The sequence below is a fragment of the Anser cygnoides genome, chromosome 9 (assembly GCF_040182565.1).
Source record: "Anser cygnoides isolate HZ-2024a breed goose chromosome 9, Taihu_goose_T2T_genome, whole genome shotgun sequence".
In the NCBI taxonomy this organism is placed as follows: domain Eukaryota; kingdom Metazoa; phylum Chordata; class Aves; order Anseriformes; family Anatidae; genus Anser; species Anser cygnoides.
The window spans coordinates 8484075-8499269 of record NC_089881.1 but is presented as its reverse complement, the minus strand read 5'-3'; the positions used below and the strand labels follow the sequence as shown (position 1 = coordinate 8499269).

The window sequence follows — 15195 nt, the reverse complement described above, 5'->3', positions numbered from 1 at the left end:
CTTTTTTTTTTTTTTTGCCTTTTTTGGGTTGGGGGCTCCTTTGGCTTTTGCTTGTTTTGTTGTGGTTTGTTTGTTTGTTTCCTCTTGAGGGTGGGATCTTTTTTCAGCACTGTTGGGGGGGGGTTAACATGAAGTTCTTGCTTAACCTTGTCATTTTCAAAGGTGACTTCCCATCAACTAACTGCTGGTATTCCTCATGGTGCTAATGCTTGCTCTGTAGATAGGCATGTGCACATATGGGGAGTAAAACTTGTGGCAGCATCTGGCTAAGCAGTAAGGAAAGTGCCTGTCCTGCACTGAACATGCTGAACATGCTGGCCTTGGATTTGTGGGGCATGCTCCAAGCAGGTTTGGGGAAGCATTACCTGTGGTCGGGTGGGTCTGGGACAACGTTTGTGCCTTTTGAGCCCTTGGTCCCTGCTGGAGTCTGGCTGTGTGGAGGTGGAGGAGGTCAGTGCTATGTTAGTAATCGCTCACCAGCCACCCTTTTTCCCCAACCCACATGTTCTGGCAGCGTTTTAAAAACGAACTGTAGGACCAAAGGGTGGTGTCCTATCTCCGTCCAACTTGCAGGAGCTCTGTGTGCCTGGGTCAGGGGACAGCTGTCTTCTGTTTTCTGCCCAGCAAAATACTGCAGCCTTATTAGAGAATTGACATCTGGCTGGGACACAATTTGCTCTATTTAAAATAAAAATAAAAATTTAGCTGGCCTGTTTTCCTCTGCCTGCGACTCGTGTGATAAGAGTGTGGTCTGGTTTGTTTTCTGGTGGTATGCTGGTGACCCTGCCCTGCAGACAGGTTGGTCCTGGCAGCACGGTGGGAAAGATGCCCGCTGTTCAAAGGGAGGAAAGCACAGCCCTGTGGAAGTGGGCTGAGGCTTCTCTGCTGCGCACACCCGGGCTCAGGCCGTGAGGCTGGCCACTTCCTTGCTGCACGTCAGTTTGTACAGCTGGAGTGGAGACAGGGTAGGCTCCTGACCCAATTTTTTTATTTTATTCTTCTTTTACTTTGTAATCCAATAAAGCAGCGTAGAGAGAACAAGTACGTGAAGCTGCTCACTTAGCTGGCTGCTGGGGCGGAGGAGGAGGAGGTGGTTTGCTAATGTTGCCTGTTTTGTTAAGCTTAGCCTGGGCTGTCGAGCGAATCTGCAACCTTTTTCGTGGGAGGTGTCAAAGAAGGTGGAGAGGGCTCTGACCCTGCCGGATACTCTCCAGATTAATTACGCCTTTTTGTTTTCCCCATGGTTGCAGAATGGGTGGACTCCCTGGGCAGCCCCTTCCAATGCGTGACAACCCTCTCCATGAAGAAATTCTTCCTGATACCCAATCTTAACCTCCCTGGTTCCACTTGAGGCCATTTCCTTGCAGTCACTGTGTTGCCACGGGGATGCCCGTATCAGGCCATGATCAGAAGGTGAGGTGGCCAGATCCCTCTCATGCCTACGGCTTGTAGGACAAGTGCTGAGGGTTCGAGCTCCCCTAAGGGATGCAGTTCACACCACAGCCCTGAGGCCCAGCTGGAGCTCTGTGCCCTCATGAAAAGCACAGCTGGTAGGAGCCAGGCTGCCAATGGTGTTGCTGAGAGGACCATCCCCACATCACTGCCCGTTGTGAGCAAGGGCTGGAAGGGGTGCAGGAGCCTGCAGAGGGGCCTGAAAGCCGCGCGCCTGTCAGCCTCGGCTGAGCGGTGCTGCTGGCCCCGGCCAGGCCAGGCCAGGCCAGCTCCCCCCCGTTCTGCAGCTGCCCCAGAGCCCGGTGCGTGCTTCCACACCAGCAGCTGCACGGCTCTGCCCATGGGGACATCTCTGTTTGCTCTGCAGGCACGTGGAGAGGAAGGCCCGAGGGGCTCAGATGCGGAGGGAGGGCAGGAGCCAGGCGCAGAGCCTGATGTGCTTACTGCATGGCGTGAAGTAGCGTGTGGACCAGGGATCCTGGTGACTGCTGGGGCTGCTGGTGCGGCTTCCTAGCCTGGCACGCACGTGCAGCCACCCAAAAACACTGCTGGTTGCCAGAAGAAGCACAAAACGTTGCTTTCTGGTTTAGCAGCCCGTTCTTCCTGCCTTCCCCTGGCCTGACGTAACCCTCAAAGATCTCTTTGGTTTCGTTATTTCTCATGCAGCCGCAGCCCTGGGGAGAGCTGGGCACTGGCGGCGTGCTGCCATCTTCTAGCACCAAACGTCGCCCTCAGCCCTCCGGCCTGGTGGCAAGGACATGTGGCCGCACCATGGTGCCCGCCGGGGTCGCTGCCTCTCGCAGCACCCTCTGCTGAGCTTTCTGCTCCCGGCAGGGCTGGGTGCCATGGTGCCGTGGGCCTGGGGTCCTCAGGGTTAGAGGTGGCTGCGGTGCGGGATAACAGCGTGTCGGGACCTCTCTGTAACCTGTGGGCACTCGGGTTCCCTGCCGATAGCAGGGAGCAGAGCTGCGGGAGGTGTGGGGCAGACCCGATAGCAGGGAGCAGAGCTGTGGGAGGTGTGGGGCAGACCCGATAGCAGGGAGCAGAGCTGTGGGAGGTGTGGGGCAGACCCGATAGCAGGGAGCAGAGCTGCGGGAGGTGTGGGGCAGACCCGTGCCAGGCCATGCACATAGGCTGGAAACTTGCCTGGGGCAGGGTAATTATGGGAGGCGGCAGTTTTTGTGCGGTTTGTGTGCACCGACTTGCTAAACAGTCTTGTGATTAGTATCTTATTTAAGAGGATTTTAGGACATGTGTTGTAGTTACTCCTAGTTTCTTGTAGAAATAGGGGAGAGGTTAGAAAAATGAACTCTGAAAAGGCTTTTTTATTTTCCTGGCTAAGGCTCTGCGTAGTCGCTTGTTGCTGCAGGTGTGCAATGTGTGTCCTGGCTGCCCACTGTGGTCCCAGGTCCAGCAGTCTGGATGACCGATGTGGCTGTCTCACATTGCATCCTTAATTTCTTTCCTAGGCCAGAAAACTCAGCTAGAGGTGAGATGTGGGCATGAAGAACTGCATGCACAGCTTGGATGTGGCAGCAGCTCGCCCGGACCTCACCTGGCCACCCTGCTGTGACTGGAAGGGTTTCGCAAAAGCTGCTGTGGACAGTGAAGGAACCTGGAGATGAAGGTAATGGCCATGTTTCTCTTCTCTTCCCTGTGCCTCTTTTTGCTTTTGCAGGCCTAGCAGCAAGAGCATGGCTGCTGTCAGCGTGATAAGGGCACGTACATACAAAGGCATTGCTGTCTGTAGAGGGGCTGTCTTGAGTTGCACGCGAAGTTGGGAGGGGTGTGAAGAGAACTGGGAGGGCTCTCTGCTCTTCTGCTTGCACCTCTCCTATACTTTTTGCAAAGCAAAAAATGTTTATTCTGCTTCTTGGGGGAGCTCTTGTAAATGTTGATACGTACTGGCTAAGCTCCAGAGATAAATGCCTAAGATGCAGTTGCATTCTGACTTGCATAAAACTAATATAAGATGTGTGCTGGGGCTCACTTTGGTTAGGGCTTTCCCCAGAAACCCTTTGGGGATATTGCTGGTGGTGCTGGGTTAGAGTAATTAGCTGGATGGGTTCACAGCCGACCTCTGCTCAACACGCCTGGAGATCTCCATGCTTTCACTGGTGGTGCCCCTACTTTTTTGCCCTCTCCATCTCTCTTCCCTGCTGACATGCTGTCCCTTATCACAGCACTGCAAGCATTCATTAGCTGTCTCCCTGGATGATTAGCTAGTCTGAAAGATCTGTGCTGCCTATGGAATATTCCTAGCGCTCTGTGCTTTAGTGTGGGGCCAGATTAGTCTAATAAATGTGTGAATGGGCTACCCTTCGGTGCACAGTTCAGTGCTTTGTCACGCTCCTCATTTAACACCACCTCCTCTGCACACGGGAGACCAACGGAAAGCAAACTCAGTAGGGGAGATTTTTAGAGGTGATTGCAAGTAGTGGTTTTGGACTTATGCCCATTTTCATGTGTGAAGAGGGTTTGAGAGGATTTCATTGTACAGTTGCTTTTTTTAATCCTTAACTTCCTGGCATCAGGAATGCCAGGCAGTGGTGGCCTCTGTCCCTTCCCCATTTCCTCCAGCGCTGGAAACATGGTAGTCTTCCCTCCTCTGCTTAAAACCTGAATCTTTAATATGGAAAATGTACCCCCCTCTCTTCCCTTCTGGCCAGGGAACACTTCCCAGTGTTGTATTACCTTTAGCATTGCAAACTGGAGAGCCCCGGCTGTGGCGGTGCGGCTCAGCAGCCCACCTGCCTGGGGGCTGAGGGCAGGGAGCAGCCGCTGCTGAAGTGTGTCAAGACCCAGGGGTACAGGACCCGGCCAGCACCAGCAGGAGTGGGAATGCGCTGCTGGAAACAGGTGAGTGGAAGAGAGGAGAGGCACGGCACGTTGCCTTGGACATCCTTGGCAGCTGTTTTTTTCCTGGGGAAAGAAGGAAACTGAGCCAGAGACGGCTTCTGGTGAGACAGGATTTCGGTATAGAATAGAGGATCAAGCAGGTCAGCCATGGAGTGCTGCCTATGTAAAAACTTATTTATTTGTGTGTGTGTGTGTGGAAACAAGGGGTTTTGTTTCTGTTTTCTTGTTCTTTTATGAGAATACTCTGCTCACCAGGCAAAGAAGTGACTCATGGTGTGACCTTGGGCTTGCTGCTGAGACAGCAGGATCCTGGAGTGCTGTGTAACTTGCAGGAATGGGACTCATACTCCCTGGGAAGGTGTGGCAGCACGGAGCAGCTCTGTGTGCCCATGTGAAGTGTAAGTTTGCACCAGCGAGTGTTACTTTAGCCTCGGTTGGATGCCAGTCTTTAGGACAGCAGAAATCTAAGGCCAAGCTGACTTCTCAAGCACAACTTTTGCTTTTAATTCGGAGATATTCATTCTCTTAACTTACTTTGGTAGGACAAAGTCTTTATCTCCTTTTGAAGTGAGGAGAAGTCGGTCTGTTGGACAGTCATACCCAATCGCCTTTTACTAAATGAGGTTTTGCATGAGGCAGCCTGGTTAGGCCTGGCTTGTAGTATGGAAAGGTTGCTGGTGGAATTCCACCAAATGTATCAGCGATATATTTGGTCTGCAGTATCTTTACCTCTCAGTCTGCACAACCCCCTCGTCAGCAATTACACTGTGTTCAGTGCGTCAGTATCTGAAATGGAAAATGCCCATTTCTCTTTCCTCCTTCTGGCTCATTGGAAATGGGAAGTTAAAACAAAAGCATGCCTTACCCCTCTGCTCCCTGGGCCCCTTGCTGCCAGGACCCCACTCCTCCAGGCAGCAGCTGGCGGGGAACAGAGCCCTGCATGCTGCTGGGAACCGTGTCCCCGTGGTACCTGGGGCCTGGGTGACAGGCAGGAGGAGCACAGCCACACACAAGGACGACCGGAGGCTCAGTGCGCTGCCTCTTCTTCCGCAGCAGTTCTGCAGCGTGGGTGTCCAGGCTGGTCGCGCACACTCAGCACCATCTTGGAGCCGGTACTAAAATACAGTTTCCTCTAAAGGGGATGCGTAAAGTATTATGCAAGATAACAGAGTAATTAGGTGTTGTGTAAGATAATGGAGTAATTAATTCTGAACACTTGATTCTGAAGCGGAGTGCCAGCCCATCTGGGTGGTTTTCCTTTAGGATGGCTCCACCGTTGCTATTGGTTTTGGGCAGCTTTCTGGATCGGGAGTTGGTCGTTTGTGCTTGTGGCTCTGGGTCTCCTGGTTCCAGCCTTCGTCTGCCTATTCAAGGCTTCTGCTGGCTTATGTTCATAAGGTCCATGCCACAGTCCCAGGCTTATTCACTTCTGTGTACATTGTTCTGGAGTCACTGGTGTTGGTTAACACTATACAATACTAGGGTTTAAAAGAATGCTTGTATACATACCTATGTGTAAATATATCTGTGGGTGTTCATATTTGATTTTACAGGTGTGCGTGTGTGTATATATTTGTGTTCTTAATGACAAGTGGTTGTGAAGCTGTACATATGTAAGCAGGACGGTGCTCTTGGCTTGGGTTAGGGTTGTACACTGTTCCAGTCAAGGCAAGCGGGTGGCTTGCTCACCTTCCTTTCAGGTGTACAGATGCAGTTGCTGGAGCTACTTCTGTTGCCAGCTGCTGGTGCAGAGGATGACCAGCTCAGGCATTGCTTCTGATGGGAAGCTTCTGTAGGAGTCATACGTTGGCTCTGAAACTCACAGCATCTTGGTGAGCAGAGGACAGGAGCCCAGAACAGTCACTGCACGCTGGGGGGCTGGAGAGATGGGAGGAAAGATGACAAAAACAAACAAACAAACAAAAACAGATAAGAGAAGGACTTTCAAAAAGGAAGGTTCATGGAGAGGAGGAGGAGCTGTGGAGACGGACGTGAGGATCCCACTGAGGCAGGAGGTGACTGCACACCACTTCACCCTGGGAAAGGCCACGGAAATTTGAGCATCCCCTTGTGCAGAGCCAGTGCCAAAAGGATAGTGAAGGGCCTTAGGAAAGGTTTCCCAGGAAGAAGAGGAGTGCTGGAGATGCAGGCACAGTAGGAAAGCTGCTGGTTCCACACAGGTTACGTATGGCAGAAGCAGCTGTGTGGTGGGAGCTCCTTCACCAGCACTGCACTGGTTTGGGGAGGGCCTCCCAACTGCTGTCAGGAGCAGCTCTGGCAGCTGTTGTGCATTCTCAGTCTCTTAAAAATAGCTCCCTTATAAACAGCGGCAGCCAGAGAAGTGGTTTCGTTAAGTGTAAACCACCAGCGCCTCTGTGCTTGTTGCTCGAGCAAGTGTTTGATCAGATTGTGCTGAACGCTGTACTTTAATCTCCTGAAAACAGCAGAGCCCTCGCAGAGTCAAAGGGTTCAGGCGACCCAGCGCCTTGAGGTAAGCGTGTGGGGAGCTCCGTCCAGCTTCCTTTCTCTTACCTACATCATCGCCTCTTTTGGCTGCAACCTGCAGAGATCTCCACGAGTCCTTCTCACCTCTTGCTCAGATAGTCTGCTGTGAGCGAGCCAGCTGAGAACAGATATGAAAATCCAGGAGCAGCTGTAGTCTGAAGAAAGCCAGCCTGGTCCGCCGAAGGTTGCTTTGCAGCTCGTGTGTGTGAGTACTGCGTGGTCTCCAAGCAGGCCCCCCCAGGGACGTGAGGTTTTGGAGCAGCTCAGGAAGGAGCACCACATTGTGTTGGCTTTGCCTGTTGTGCTGGTGTTTGGGAGCTCTGGTAGTTGGTGAGCTTTTAAAGCCCTCTCAGAAAGGGCATGCGAGGTTAGCCGCGAGTGTTGTCATTGCTGCAGCACGGGTGCTCCACCATGTTTGAGATCTACTACAGGTAAAGCCTTACAGAGGTGTAGGCTTTTTTAGAGGTGCAGCTTAGGCTTTATATGTGACCCAGGGGGAGAGGAATGTAAGAGCTGGAGCAGGCTTACCATCTTGATTCCTGTACTTTGTGGAAAAAAATGAAAATTATTGTTCTTGACAGACTTCAGAGAATATTCTTAAAACTATTGCTTTTGTTTCACTAGTGATTTCTATGTTTAGTACTTAAGGAGGAAGAATTTAGAGAAGATGACTTGTAGAAGTAATTTCACTTACTTACATAAAACTGCGGCCTCTATGCATGTTGGACAGCTTTCTGAAAAGCTTTTATTTCAGTTACATCAATTTCTTACTGCATCCTGAATGCATTATTTCCTAATTCAAAAATAGGAGGGGGATATAAGAACATAAATACGTGAGTGTATGTATTTGTAATACGTCCTGTTCAGGTGGACAAAAGGCTTGACACGAGCCAGCTGTGTGCACTTACAGCCCAGAAGGGCACCTGTGTCCTGGGCTGCATCGAAAGAGGAGTGACCAGCAGCTGGAGGGAGGGGATTGTCCCCCTCTGCTCTGCCCTGGTGAGGCCCCACCTGGAGCACTGCATCCAGGTTTGGGGTCCCCAGCACGAGAAGGGTGTGGACCTGTTAGAGCGGGTCCAGAGGAGGGCCACAAAGATGATCAAATGGCTGGAGCATCTCTCCCGTGAAGAAAGGCTGAGAGCTGGGGCTGTTCAGCCTACAGAAGAGAAGGCTCTGCGGTGACCTCGTTGCAACCTTTCAGTACTTAGACGGAACTTACAGAAAGGATGGAGAGGGACTCTTTACTCATGTAGATAATGATAGGACAAAGGGGAATGGTCTTAAACTAAAAGAAGATAGATTTAGATTAGAGATTAGGACGAAATTCTTCACTGTAAGGGTGGTGAGGCACTGGCACAGGTTGCCCAGAGAAGCTGTGGATGGCCCATCCCTGGAGGCGTCCAAGGCCATGTTGGATGGGGTCTTGGCCAACCTGATGTAGTGGGTGGCATCCCTGCCTATGGCAGGGGGGTTGGAACTGGGCGATCTTTGGGGTCCCTTCCAACTCAGGCCATTCTGTGATTCTGTATCAGTGGAAGCAGAGGAAACTTAGCTGAATTGACCTCATTCTTGGAGAAGGAAAAAAAAAAAAAAGACTACTGAAATGCAAATTAATAATCCCAAGATAGTTTGAGAGGACACTGCTAGGCTTTTTTCTGGCTCTTCTTTGCTCTCATATTGGAGTGATGCACCGCCTTCTAAATGAGAGGGGATGAACTAACTGGGATACCTGGGTTTTGGGATTCTCAGCCAGTTTTGCTGAGGGTCTGCTGCTGTGATTACCTGAGGATGGGAAAGACATCTGTGCACTTGCAGGGGAGTGGGATGATGAAGAGATGAACTCAAGTAAAGGATACGGCACAGGCAGATCTGTGCACCTGTATGTTCAGGTTATTATTGTGCTCGTGCCCAAACTACAGCAGACTGTGATTAGAGTCAACGTTTGGTTCTCCTCCCTGTGTTGAAAACCAGTCCTGCACCCAGAGATTTGCGAGGAGACCCCAGAATGGCCGCTACTGTGTACCTTCAGATCCCTTTGCAAGCTTGGACGTGTTGTAGTAGAAGCCTGGATCCTGTTCTGAGGAACTGGAGGAGGGAAAATCATGGGAAGGAGAGGGGGGTACACCACTGGGGAGGATTCCCTTATCTGGAGGACTGAGGATAGTGGAGATGAAGAGTCACCTAGATCCAGCTCTCAAGGGACTGTGCTGGCATTCCCAAATAAATCAGGTCCTTTTTCTTCCACTCAGAGTTGTTGCTGAAGGGGAAGGGGCCGTCGTGCCTAGGAAGGTGCTTGGACTGCTCCCCGTGGGCCAGCTCGCAGTGCCTCTTAACCTGGGAGTTACATGACTGCTGGGCATGGAGGTTGCTCGTATAAGCAGCTGCGTTTAGCTCTCTAGGTCTGGTCCTGAATTCCTGCTTTTTCCATGCCTGGTGACTGCCTGTCCTCAACAGGTAAATGGGGATACTGGTTGTCCCTTAAAACTGAGTAAAAGCAGACAGGTTTGTTTAAATAAAATAAATGAGTAACTTTAACCTAAAGCTTGATCTGAGCTAGATCAAAAGTCAGCCTTGTTTAAAGTTTTGTGAACTTTAAGCCCAGTGCTTTCCACTTCGGAGGTTAGGTCTGATGTTAAGCAACAAGAAGGACTTGCCATGTCTCAAATGAATCAGACAGGTGCTGGAGGTGGTGTGAGATCACCCTTCCAGGCTCTAGCACCGTGTGGGATGTTGCTGTGTGCAAGATGACAGCTGTGTGAAAACAGCAGTTCTTGCTTGAAAGCAGCCAGGCGCAGTGTCAAACGCTGCAGACTTCCTGTGAGTCACCTGCCTGCTGCTGGCTGTAGTAGCCTGTCACATACCAGAGCTCAACTGGATTTTGCTTGCGGGTGAAGGAAATCTGAGTTCCTCATCTGCACATAAGCGTAGAAGTCTGTTTCAGAGATAGAGATAATTTTGGCACGTGTGCTTCTCTGTGCAGCCCATCTAGACATTTTGCTGCAAGAGATAACTATGTAGCGTAAGCTGCACGATCTAATCTAAGGGATGAGCTTTGCAGTATTCTGCACGTTCTCTGTGATTTGTGAAAGTTTGGTTCAGCTGAATGTTGAGCATTTGATGCTGACGTTCAGACTCTTTTCTTAAGGATGGTGGAAGCCTCAGTGATGCATTTTGGCCTCCTCTGTTTGGGTTATTGACATGCTTCTTTAAATAATTGCATGGATTTTGTGATTAGGGTTCCTGAATGAGTGATGCATCATGGATTGGATTCACACTGAGGTCCTGGGCATCTGCTGCAGTGTGCTCCTTTGGATCAGGAGTGCACCGCTGAAGTTCGTCTGCTGATCACCTCACGCTTGCTGTGCTCCCGTTCGTTTTGGGAACAGTTTTGGATTAGGCGGGGCTCGAGTCAAGTGAAACCCAATGAGAAGATTTCCAGGAACAGTCTAACTCCCCACAGATACACCGGTTGCTTGGCTTACTGCAGTTCATGGCCGCAGGACACCAACGGGACTCACAAGGAACACCCTCTCCTGCGCTCAGTGCCTCACAGGTGATGTTGTGAGCTTCCCTTCAGGATTCACTCAGCGAAGATGAAGTCAGTCTTGGCAGTGCTGTGAAATGGCTGATCTGAGGACAAAACTGACTGATGCTGCGAGATGTTAACACAGTATTGAAACAGAACCAATTCGTGATGTTATAAAAGGAAAAAATGCAGTACAGATAAGTGTGGCTTTCCCTTGGGGCACAAATTGTGAATTAATGCTGTTAGGTGTGTGCTCATCTTGGGGCAAACAACATTCAGGATCATTCAGCTGTTATGGCTAGGAAATTGCTCAATTTTTAGCAGTTATGTTCAGAAAGCATGGTGAGAGTGAGGAGCGAAGTGAGTGTTGTAACTAGTGATGGCAATGCTTGGTGCTTACTGCAGTCCGGGTTCCTTGCATTCCAGTTGAGATTGGCCTTTCCTGAAGCCACTTCTTCACAGAAGAAGTAGTCTGGCTTCTTCATGGCCAGGTGGCACCAAAGGGAAGGGAGGAGAGCTGCACGCTCGTGCTGCCTGCTTCTAGGAGCTATGTCCTTGTTTAGCTGTGCTGGAGTCACGTTTTTGGCTACATCTTCCCTCAGTACCTCATCCCTCCTCCCAGCGAAGAGGGTGGGCACCTTCCATTTTTCTAGAAAGCTCAGTGAGTTTTAGGTCATAGAAGAGCTTGCAGCGTGCTGAAATGTGTTGTGCTAAAGCCAGTGCCAGAACCGATGCTGTGCAGAGGAGGTAAAATGGCTGCAGCCTCCTTTATCGCTTCAGGGAGCAACCTGTGTTTCTGTTGGATTTAGCTGTCTAAAACTCTTCCTTCATGCCTGCAAGCCACCACCTGGCTGTGATGAAAAACACATTTGTGCTGAGATTTGTTGGTTGTTTCGCTTTTGTTTCTGTTTGTTCAGCAGCCCCGGTCTCCGTTTCGTGCAGCTGGCTCGGCGACATGCCCCGCGCGCTCAGCCTGTCTCCGGCCAGTGGCTGCCACACCACCTGCCCTCAGGGGCTGCTGCCCACTGCCTGGGCGGCTGCGTCTGTCCCCTGGGGCCATGCAGACCCCAGGAAGATGGGCTACTGCCAGGCAGGGCATGGGGAAGCAGGCTGACACCTGGCAGAGCTCGGGAACTGCTGCTGCCGGGGCGGTGACCAAGTCGTTCGTGTCCGCAGGCCCCATGGCTGCAGCTGTGGGGTGGCATGGGGCCTGGTGGAGGCTTGAGGCTTCTGTGAGTTTTCTGGGCTTTGTACCTCTTTTTTCTGCTAGGAGAAAGCAGGCTGATAACAGTTGGAGCAGGAGGTGTTATTAAATAGGCTTAAGAGACACTACAACAGTCTTTATCGCCCTTTTGGCCTCAGTAAACTTTAATTAAACATACTTCAGTATCACAAGGATAGTGTTTTTTTCCCTCCAGCAACTGTGTGAATCCTCCTTAATTAACGTACTGCACTTAGATCACTTTATACCCTGCCCACAAGCACAACGCTCCTTCGCTGGGATGCTGTCATGGTATATAAATGAGGAAATAAAAAGGGGAAATCTCCAGATAGGTGGTACCAGCGGGTGCGCTGCATGGCGCTCTGCTTGCCGTGCGGTGCCGGGCCCCACGTCCCAAGGAGGAGCGGTAATGGCACATAGGCCCGGGAGGCATCTGTGTGTTCCCGCAGAGCATTTGCGGTGCTGGATTCTACAGCTGGGGGCATGGCCACTGGTTTTTGGGTGGACGGTACCCTTGCGTGTGTCTGTTTGTTGGGGGGTGTTGAGGAAAGAAAACTGTGAGGAGATTTGAAGTGAAGCGTTCATCAGGGAAGTTTCAGTAATATTTTCTGTTCTTATAAATACGTATGTGAAACTTTGAGCAGGAGGAGTGTTTTAAGTTCCTTAAATGCCTTTAAACATATCTAGATGCCCAGATTTATGTTAAATGTTTATATTTCATGAGATTTATAAAATCGAGTCTCAATCAGGCAAGGTCACTTCCCTGGTGACTTTCCTATGGGCTTACTGAAGGTAGATACATTTTAAACAATGTACCAAGAGGTTTATTGACCACTTACCTGCTCAATAACTCAGACTTGATTTTAACAAACCCATCCGTGAAGTTTGCTTTTTTTGCACGTGGACCAGCTTTCTCTTCCAGGAGGTTGCATGTGCCGAGCAGACTGGGTGTCTGCTCTGCTTTGTGAAAAATGCGCAAAATGCTCAAGTATCACACTTGCAAGAAATGCTCAAGTGTTTATTAAATCTCACAAATACAGATTTAAAGCTGGGTCCATTACAATGCTATCAGCCTGTAATTTATTCTTGAAATAGTAGCTGGGGGTCAAAAACAAGGTAGAGCTGTGCTTGCTGTTGTTCACATCTGAAACCCAGATAGGCCATGAGCTCGCTGTGAGAGGACGTGACTCGCTGACGTGCCTTGGCAAAATGCATGTTTGCCATCTGCTACTGCAAATATTTTGGCTTCTGAGATCCTGGCTGCTGCTTCAACAGTGAACAATATTCAGGATGTTTTTGATATACAGATTCCTACATATCTGTTACGTGGGCTTCTCTCTTACAGCCTGACACTTAACCTGGACATGGGTTTCCCCAGTAGCTTGCACTTAGTGATAGCCGCTTGGTTGGGGCACTTTCAGCCCTCATGTAACCAGCTGGGCCTGCTGATACATGACTGTAAGAGGTATCAGTTTAGCTTGCTTAACACTGGCTAGGGAGAACAAAAGCAGGTGTTACAGGGCTATGGAAAAACATTTTACTATTGTAATGTGGTTTTCCCCTCTTTTGTTTTTGTCAGGGACAAAAGAATTAGTTGTCTGTAATTTTGATCTTCCTGTTTCTATTCCATTATTCAGGTTCCTTGCGTGGGAAGGAACTATTTTGATTTTGAGAATTAATTGAAACTCTTGTTAAATAATTTCTTTTTACAAATTCTCTGAAAATTGCATGTTCTGATGGGCTGTAATGGGTGTCCATTCTAATATTGTTTGCTGTGGTTGCAGTGTGCCTTTTGTTCTCAGAACCTGATACTTTTTGGGGAATACTCTTGCCACCTTTATGTCTCTCTTACATTATAGAATAATGGGTTTCTTAGTGGAAAAAAAAAAAAAAGATTTATTTTAAACATTGCAAGAAATATTTTGCTTGCCATACAGGGACTTTTGATTAGTGCTTTCTGAAACCAGTGGCTTCAGAATCGCCATTTCATTTCTGTGCTCCAGTGAGGTTGGTGTGGCGGAGTGCTGTGGTGGGTGCTAGCTCTGTGCATGAAAAGAAGAACCAAAGCTGAGTATTGCTGCTGGGCCAAACTGACAGGCAGTGGATGTGCAGTTCTGCAAGTTTATTCCAATCTCTTAGTTGACATTGAACTAGGTTCTTTTCTGAGCAAGTTGTAAAGAGTGATTGCATTGTCCTTGAAGAGATGGAAAGATATCATGCCCACCTGCAAAAGGCAGGCGTCACAGAAATATTATCCTGAGGGGCTCTGGCTGGCACAAAATGTGTTTATTGTCCTGGGGCCATGGAATACTGGTTAGGTGTCTTGGTGTGCAAAGATATTTGCAGAGGCAATAAGTGATGACCTGCCACATGCTGCTATTTTAACATAAAGAGTTGCTGCCCTCTCATTTTGAAAGATAAACACCCTGGAGAAACACATTACTGGAGAAGAGGGTAGAAAATGAGGAAGTAATTTGTTTGATCTGAAGTCATAATATGAAGTAAATAGTCCTAAATGAGTGCTCACACCCTAATTTTTATAGCTCAGGAATTTTTACTGTTGGCTCCAGTGTGGCAATCGTTATGATAAAGCTTAAAAAATAAATTTAAATAAGATAATTTAATTAGAATAAATTTAATTAATTAAAAATAATTTTTAGATGATGAAAACCTCACTAGTAAAGTCATGATACTAGTGGGACACAGGTATGAGAGAAGCGGTGCTTTTGGGAATCAGTACTATACATGCATGGTATAATGTTTTTTCTCTTTTGTTCTTCAGTTTGAACATGAAACAGGCAATTTTAGAAATTGAAAAGCTTGTTACCAGCAATGTTCTCCAGAACTCTTACTACAGAGTGAGGCTTTTCTGCTGGAGAAGTCTTAAATGGCAGTGCTGCTTGCAATAGACTTTCATGGGTATGTGCTCATCATGAGATGACTTCTGTTTTACACTGACCTCTGAAAACGTCCCCCCGCCTGCAGCGAGCATTGCCAGTACTTCCAGGTCCTTGGAAGTGATTCCCCATCAGGAGAGCGGGGGAGCTCTGGCAGTATGGCCCCCCATCTGAGCAGGGACATGCTGCCAGAGCACTGCTTCACCTGTGGGCACGTGGGCCCTGGGGCTGATACCAGAGCCTCCTGGGCTGATACTGACCCTGTGGCTGAGCCATTTCGAGTATTATTCTCCTACACACAGCAGGGCCAGGGACTGTTACTGCAGGTCCGGGGCAAAGGGTTGTGCTTGCGGCTTTGCAGAAGGAGAGGATAGGCTTTTTGGTGTTAACTGTTTTCCTAACAGCAAGGGAATGAAAGTGGCAATGTGATACACTTGTCAGAGCTGAAGATCCTCCCTCTGCACGTGCTGGGGTCCCAGAAGGGGCAAGGGGACAGGACTGTCCCTTGTACTGTCACTAGCCATTACGTTGGCGTAGCCGTACTGTACAGCTGTGCTAACTCCTTCCTTCCTCTCTTGGTACTTCAGGACTGAAGACAGCCCCTGTACACACATGCTCTGGAAGCGTGATAGCAGCAGGGCTCCCATCTCCGGAAGCTGCACCCCAGTGCTGCGGGGCACACCGCTCCTGTTATGAGGAAAAAACCCCAAGGAACTGCTTAGAAGTAAGTCTTC

At 49.4% G+C, this 15195-nt stretch overlaps 1 protein-coding gene across 10 annotated transcripts in view; it reads left to right on the top strand.

Annotated features, from left to right (window-relative positions):
• The window catches only part of ST6GAL1 (ST6 beta-galactoside alpha-2,6-sialyltransferase 1), a 47396-nt gene that overhangs the window by 12870 nt on the left and 19331 nt on the right, over positions 1-15195 (top strand). For 6 of the 10 annotated variants that reach the window (XM_067002719.1, XM_067002710.1, XM_067002714.1 and 3 more), the window contains exons 2-3: positions 2922-3079; positions 15049-15185. The gene's annotated coding sequence lies outside the window, so the exon portion shown is untranslated. Of the gene's footprint in view, positions 1-2921; positions 3080-6656; positions 6803-6856; positions 7022-14346; positions 14484-15048; positions 15186-15195 lie in introns of those variants that run through there. The other 4 variants (XM_067002712.1, XM_067002718.1, XM_067002717.1 and 1 more) reach the window with 4 other exon arrangements.